Source organism: Chrysochloris asiatica, unplaced genomic scaffold, assembly GCF_000296735.1.
Source record: "Chrysochloris asiatica unplaced genomic scaffold, ChrAsi1.0 scaffold00044, whole genome shotgun sequence".
In the NCBI taxonomy this organism is placed as follows: domain Eukaryota; kingdom Metazoa; phylum Chordata; class Mammalia; order Afrosoricida; family Chrysochloridae; genus Chrysochloris; species Chrysochloris asiatica.
In genome coordinates, this window is record NW_006408562.1 from 8,445,159 (window position 1) to 8,451,576 (window position 6,418).

At 48.1% G+C, this 6,418-nt stretch overlaps 1 protein-coding gene across 1 annotated transcript in view; it reads right to left on the minus strand.

The window, feature by feature from the left end:
- Nucleotides 1–2,124, minus strand: part of NIPA1 (non imprinted in Prader-Willi/Angelman syndrome 1) — a 72,569-nt gene extending 70,445 nt beyond the window's left edge. The window contains exon 1 of the mRNA XM_006861872.1: nucleotides 1,979–2,124. The gene's annotated coding sequence lies outside the window, so the exon portion shown is untranslated. The remainder of the gene's footprint in view (nucleotides 1–1,978) is intronic.
- Between the last annotated feature and the right edge of the window lie 4,294 nt (nucleotides 2,125–6,418).

Genomic DNA, 6,418 nt, shown 5'->3' on the forward strand with positions numbered 1-6,418 from the left:
GGAATGGAAACTAGAAACCCAGGGAGTAAGTGGAAAAACTGCTGTCACACAGAGAGGACCACAACTAAGGTCACCACAAAATGTGTAAAAGTTGAAAGGAGAACTAATTTGCTCTGTAGACTTTCACCCAAACCACAATAGAATGTTCAGAAGATACACAGAAGAGTATCTTTCATCACTTTAAATAATAAGGCTGGCTTGAATCAGTTGCAGGGGTGGGAAATTTAGTGAATATCACATTTTCATTGATAAGAAGTTAAAGACCTAGAATGCAATTATAAATAACAGCAGCAATCACACACTTCTGTTTTTTTTGTTGTTGTTGTTGGGTTTTTTAGGTAGATGTCTATTTTATTTTCCTACCCACCAATTCCCTTGAACACATAAACTGAACTGAAATACAAGTATAACACATTCAGTTTTACTCAATTCATTCTTTTAACTAAAGTCTAAACTTTACCATTGAGATCTGGCAGTGTGGTGGATTACAAGCAGGGGTGCTAATGCAAAGGTCAGCAGTTCAAATCTACCAGTCACTCCACAAAAGAAAGATGAGACTTTCTGCTCCCATAAAGATTTATAGCCTCAGAAACCCTACACAGGATCACTGAGTCGGAACCCACTCAACAGGACACAACCATCACCACCACCAACTTTATACTCCCTCCCCCCTACAGGATAAACACTGGACTACAAACCACAGGGTCAGCAGTTCGAGTCCACCAGCCACTCCACAGGAGATTAATGAGGCTTTCTGCCCCAACAAAGGTTTACTTGTGCTCTGGAATCTGAGCAACTAATTCAACTAATTTATTTCCTTTCACAACCCATAATCTGGTGGTTACAAAACAGAGTACCATAGAGTAGGTTCCGACTCATAGTGACCCTGCACAGGGTTTCCGAAACTCTCCCGGAGCAGAAAGCCTCATCTTTCTCCAACGGAATAGCTGATAGTTTCAAACTGCCGACCTTGAGATTAGCAGCCCGATTCGTAACCACTACGTTGGTCTTTAGGGTTTTGGACACTGGGTGGCGCTACATGATAAGCAGTGGACTGTTAACTGCAAGGTTGGCGGTTCAAACCCAGCAGCCGGTATTTGGAAGCCCTATAAGGGTTGTGATGAGTCATATAGATCTTTATAGGCACAGACAGCCTCCTCTTTCTCTCTGGGAGCGGTTGGTGGGTTTGAACCGCCAATGATGTTAGCAGCCCAATGCTTAACCCACTATGCCACCAGGTCTCCTTGAGAACTAGGTAATTAGAGTCTAACTGGGGGTTGCTGTAGAACCCCTATAAAATTAAACACGTCCTCGTCGGCCGCTGGGAAGGTCGCAGTCTCGGTGGCTCCCAGGGCACCAGCGATCCCTAAGCGGCTGTTGGAGCTAAGGGAAGAGACAGATGTGGGGCCACAGCGGAGACTTTTCCAAGTGCTGTCTCAGTCCCAGGCTGCTGCTCGACAAGATGTGCGGTGGGCGCTGGAGCAGCTGGCACAGCCCGGACCCCAGCTCTACCTCGTGTGTGTGTGTGTGTGTGTGTGTGTGTGTGTGTCTATGTGCAGTGTGTGAAGACTGCACACCGGCGGTGTGTCTGCGGGTACACAAGCCTGCACCGCCCTGTGTGATCCTGGGACAGTCGGCCGCCCAGCTCTACCTGTGTGTGAGTGTGACTGAGTGTGTGAGTGTGAGTGTGGATGTGAACACTGCACACCCCGACGGCGTTTCTGTGCGTACACAAGCCTGCACCGCCCCGTGCGATCCTGGGACTGCGCGGCCTGCTACTCTGGACCCGAGTGCAGCGCAGAGGCCGAGGCCCTGCCTGCAGACATTCCCGGCTCCGAGTGGCCCCGGTGGCACCTTTCCGCCCGCCTCGCTGCGCCGCGCCGGGGACGAGAACACCGGAGCGCCGGCCCCCGGCCCCGCGCCCCCAAAGCCGCCCCCGAGCGGGGCTGGTGCGTGTGGCGCGGCTGACCGGCCCTACCTCGCCGCTTGGCGCGCACGATGCCCTTCTTCTGCAGCACGAACGTGGACCCGTTCACCAAGCTGGACACCACGGCTACGCCCAGGCCGAGCGAGACGGCGGCGGTGCTGGGGCTACGCGCCCCCTCCCCGGCCGCCGTCGCTGCAGTCGCCATGTCGCCCGCGCCCACCGCACCTGCCGCGCCTGCGCGCCCGCAACTCTCTGGCGAGGGCGGGGGAGCCGGCTCCTCAAGGCCCGGCGCTCGGGAGGCTCGGGACCCAGCGGAGCCCAGGTTCTGAGCGCTCCGCAGGACTGTGCAGGGTGGAGAGGGGGCTGGTACCCGGGAGAGTGGAGAGGGCCTCGGGGGGCTGGGACGGGTCCAGGGAGCTAACCCAGAATCTACGAACGCCAGTGGGTGCACGAATCCTTGTGATCAGGAGCTTGTCTCAGATTGTAACCATCAAACAGGAAAATACCTAAAGTGCAGAGGAAGCAGCAAATGCTTTAGAGCACTTCCAGACTCTGGGACTGTGCTGGGCTTCTGGAATGAAAGGATTTAAACCTAAGAGCAGCGTGTCTTTATTTGGAAAAATATTATGTAGCCTAGTTCCTGGTGGCATACTAATAACTGTGCTGCTAATAAGAATGTCAGCAGTTCGAATCTAACAGCCACTCCCGGGAGAAAAATGAGGCTTTCTGTTGCAAGAAAGATTGATAGCCTCTGGAAACCCTATATAAGGTCACTGTGAGACGGAACCAACTAGACAGCACTTAGCCACCTGATTGGGTTGTGGAGGTTCTGGGGGAAGTGCCGGCCAAGGGAAAGCCTGGAGGTGGGGGAGGAAAGTAAGGGGATGTGAGGAGTCAGTAAGGGGATGTGAGGAGTCTGCAAGGAGGCAATAAGGCCTAAGGAAGAGTGGAAGAGACCCGTGGGAGGTAGACAGAGAGGTAGGTGAGCCTGAAGTTGATGGGAGGTGGGGTGATGGGGTGGAGGGGGATAGAGGGAGAACAGACCTAAGAGATGGATAGGGAAGAGGTTCCCAGTATAATAAAAATACAGGTCACCCAAATAAATTTAAATATAAGGTAACTATTTTGTTTTTTCGTGTGTTGTTGTTAAGTGCCGTCAAGTCAGTTCGGACCCACAGAGACCCTGTATAGGGTTTCCGGAGGAGCAGCTGGTGAGCTTGAACTGCCGACCTTGCAGTTCAAACGGCTTTTCAGTCTGGCGCATTAACCCACAGCACCACACCAGGACTACTTTCTAATGTTGTTGTTGTTATTACGCGCCGTCGAGTGGGTTGCAACCCATAGCGACCCCTGTATAGGGTTTCCGAGGAGCAGCTGGTGAGCTTGAACTGCAAACCTCGCAGTTCAAATGGCTTTGCAGTCTGGCGCATTAACCCACAGTGTAAGTCTCGTGAAATATTTGGGAGTGGAAGAGGGCCAGCCGCTCCGCTGGAACTAAGTCCCCAGAAAGCCTCCCATCTGAAGTAGACGGCTGGTCACGTGGACCCAGAAGGCCTGTGAGATACCATGCTTGAATAATTTATTTTAGAAGGATCATCAACCCAAGGCCGGTCCCTGTGAGTTGGAGCTTAAAGATATCCCAACTATTTGACTCTTCCATTCACCAGTCTTGGACATTAATCACCACTTCTCGCTTCCGTAAAGTCCCAGGGTTCTACAATAGCACTCAAAACTCACAACGGCCAAAGAAATGGCTCCCACAATTGTAGAAGCTGGCAAGTCCCAAATCTGTCGTTCAGAGATCATTCTGGAGAAATCTTCTCACCCACATAGTATCAGCTGAGGAACCCAAATCAGCTGGGCAGATAACAGGGTACAGTGCACTGCAGCTGGTGAATCAGGTCACATGATGGGATGAAAGTCCCTCGAACTGGAGATCAGACATAATGAACCAGATGCAAGATCCAGGGAAAGAAAGAGAGCTTTTTCCAAAGCACTCAGACCATGCCCCCAAGGGAAACAAATTGTGTTTGTTTGAATCACACAGGCTAGTAAGGTGTTGTTGTTGTTAAGTACTGTTGAGTCAGTTGCGACCTACTTCCGAGGAGTACCTAGTGAGCTTGAACTGCTGACCTTGTGGTTCAAATTAATTGCAGTCCAGCTCATTAACCCACAGCGCCACACCAGTACTCCCTAGTAAGGTGTTGTTGTTGTAGTTAAGTACCGTGGAGTCGGTTCCGACTCATAGCGACCCTGTACAGGGTTTCCGAGGCTGTAAATCTTTACGGGAGCAGAAAGCCTCAGATTTCTCCCGCGGAACAGCTGGTAGTTTCAGTGCTGACCTTGAGGTTAGCTGCGGGATTCATAACCACTACGCTAGAGGACGTCCTTAATCCTTGATTTCACTGTCATCCTTACTCCGTACCAATTCATGTCAAAAATGGACCTATAATGATGGGCACAGAGACTAGGATGTACAGTGCATCATGCTAGGAGGATCATAATAAATCATTAGTAGCTGCCCTGCAGCTCTTCTAGCCATTTGCCCTTTCATACTTGCACGATTGACTCTGCCCTCCCAATTATTTTACCAGTCCAAACCAGTCATTGACAGTTAGTACTTGAATATGGTAAAGAATTCTAAGGGTGAGGTTACCAGCCATTCAGGTGTGCAATTTGAAAATATCCATCAGACCTCATCAGCTTCTCCAAAACTTTGTCTCATCTTCACCCTTCTTGGCCTTAAAAAAATTGTCCTGTGAGGTTATTCCTTTGGTCTGAGTTTCTATCAAGGTAGCAACATAATGCTAGATATTCCCCTCTGCATAACCTGTTTACTCATTCCTTTACCTTCAGCTATCCTTTCTCCTTCCTTCCAGTTATCATTTATTTGTTTGTTTGTTTGTTTTACTAGTTCTTCCTCTTTCATTATCTCAATATTGATTGAGGGCCTGCTAATTGCTGGGATTAAATCAATGAACAAAACGAAGGTCTTGTTTCCTACAGTTACACACTTGACCTATTTCTTTATATGATAGGTGTTGACAAGTGCTGTGAATAAGTCATGGCTGGCCTTGCGGATAAGGTGGTTTCAGCACACAACTCAAAAAGTAGATGTTTGACTTTTGGCAAGATCTTGTCCAGAATTGAATGGAAGATTTAGGATCCAAATTTTAAGGGTTTTCTTTCTATAGAAATAGTTGCAGGATGAGTTTAGAGGTCACTTCTAGTTTGTGCTATATTCATGAAATAAGAAATTTAAAACCTCCTGAAGTAGTTTATGAGCTCAAGTGGTATAGCGGGTTAAGCATTCAGCTGCATTATCATTTCTTCTTACCCAAACTTTTCCAACTTGGGTAGAAACAGCAGGTTCAGTTGCTGTGCTAGTCCATATTTCTGATAGCAAAACCAGTCCAGCAATTGCTTCTCCCTCAGTCTACTCCCATTCATGTTGGGTACCTTAAATAAGTACAAGACTAGAGGGCTATTTCTACCACTAGACAATTCACTGCCAATCCCATTTTTTTTCAAATGGAGGGAAGGTACAATCCATCCCATCAAGCCCATGGGAATTCTGGCATGCAGGTTGAGGGGTATTGTGACAGACTCTTGCTGAGGGGTCACCCCTGCTTCTGGTACTCAAAGCTGCATTCCCGCTCCTGGGACTACAGCATCCGGAAGGAAAAAAGCAATTTCAGGTAATGTGGGGCTCCCTTGATTATCATACCTACTAGGACCTGTATACGGAGCATACTTGTTGGAAGAATATCATGGTCATCATCAAGTCACTCCAACGTTGCTTCCATAAGCAACACATTAGTTGCTTCCTCTGGAGTGCTCTACTGAGTATTTAGAGAGGAGAGGGACAGTTTCCATTCTCAGGGTAAGCAGATATTATTGAAAACTGTACCCGGTCCACCTGACTGGCTGTCCCTTCTGGGTTATCCTTCTATGTGAATGGATATAGCATTACCATTCATGACTGTTCCATGGTGAGTTGCTGGTGTTGTATCAACCCAAACATACTCTTCTAATCTGTAGCACTCAAAATAAACACACTGCCCTAATTAGTCATTCTCACAATCCAGTTTAGAAACAGTTTCTCAGGAAGCTGATGATACCAATGTACAAATGGAAGCAATTCATTTACAATATAACCCCTGGTTTCATGATCTTCTTGGGTTTTCCCATCTCCTTCTTGGAATAACTTCTTAGAGTGGTCATAGGGATATTTCCTGTTTCTCTAATTTAAAATTTCCATTCTGAGTCAGGCCTGAGGTAGGTAGTCTTAGCATTAGTCTAACCGGAACTAGATGTGGGTCAGTGCTACCATCAACTTCCAAACTCTTTTTCTTGGCCATTGCAGCTACTACTAATAACAAAATCCAAGGAATGTCTCACTCTTTCTTTATTACTCTGCATTTCCATATGCATCTAACTAGCTCTGGTAGCGTAGTGGTTACGAATTGGGCTGCGAACCTTAAGGTCAGC